Source organism: Crocuta crocuta, unplaced genomic scaffold (assembly GCF_008692635.1).
Source record: "Crocuta crocuta isolate KB4526 unplaced genomic scaffold, BGI_CrCroc_1.0 scaffold77, whole genome shotgun sequence".
Taxonomy (NCBI): Eukaryota; Metazoa; Chordata; class Mammalia; order Carnivora; family Hyaenidae; genus Crocuta; species Crocuta crocuta.
The window spans coordinates 4,992,118-4,993,191 of record NW_027532172.1 but is presented as its reverse complement, the minus strand read 5'-3'; the positions used below and the strand labels follow the sequence as shown (position 1 = coordinate 4,993,191).

The 1,074-nt window shown below is 44.9% G+C and overlaps 1 protein-coding gene across 3 annotated transcripts in view; it reads left to right on the top strand.

Moving 5' to 3' along the window:
- Positions 1-1,074, top strand: part of CSPG5 (chondroitin sulfate proteoglycan 5) — a 51,348-nt gene that overhangs the window by 13,182 nt on the left and 37,092 nt on the right. The window lies entirely within an intron of this gene.

Below are 1,074 nucleotides of genomic sequence, written 5' to 3'. Positions count from 1 at the left end.
ACACACACACACACACACACACACACACACACACACAAGCAAAGAACCTGAACAGAATTGCATACGTTGGATTGTTTTGTCTGTGCTGTCTGTACATTGCTTCTGCTGCTGTGATTTCTAAACCTATGCTGTTATTCAACTACTTTTTTTTGTACTTTGACCCACCTTTTTTTGAAATAAGAGTAAAAAACAAAGTTCTTGAAATAAAACTTTTTAAAAAGCCATTTTCCTAATGTCATTGTGTCCACTCCCCACCCATTCTCGACAGTTTGAGTTTGAATTCTTACCTTCACTGAAGGTGTGTATTTGTACAGGTTCAAAATCCCAGAAATGGTCTGTGCATTAGCTTGGCCCGCCATAACAGACTACCACAGCCTGGGCGGCTCAAACAGTAGACATCTCTGGAGGCTGGGTGTCCCAGAAGACGGTACCACCAGAGTTGGTTTCTGACAGGGCCTCTCTTTCTGGCTCACAGCCACCTCCTTGCGGCATCCTTAAATGGCCTTTCCTCTGTGCACATGTGGAGAGGTCGGTCTCTGGTGTTACATCCTCTTCTGATACATCCTGTTGGATTAGGGCCCGTTTGACCTTAATTACCTCTTTATAGGCCCCGTCTCCAAATACAGTCACATTAGGGGTTAGGGCTTCAACATGCAACATTTGGGATGACACAATTCAGTCCATGAGTCTGTAGCACCTATTTTTAAGAATACCCTTTCCTGGGGCACCTGGGTGGCTCGGTAGGTTGAGCGTCCGACTTCGGCTTAGGTCATGATTTCATGGTTCGTGGGTTTGAGCCCCACATCAGGCTCTGTGCTGACAGCTCAGAGCCTGGAGACTGTCGTCAGATTCTGTGTCTCCCTCTTTCTCTGACCCTCCCCTGCTCATGCTGTCTCTCTCTCTCTCTCAAAAATAAATAAAACATTTTTTTAAAAAAAATGAAAGAGTGGCATTGTTTAAAAAAAGAAAAGGATACCCTTTCCTAGGGGTTCCTGGCTGGCTTAGTCAGTAGTGCATGTGACTCTTAATCTCAGAGTCATGAGTTCAAGCCCCATGTTGATCGTAGAGTTTACT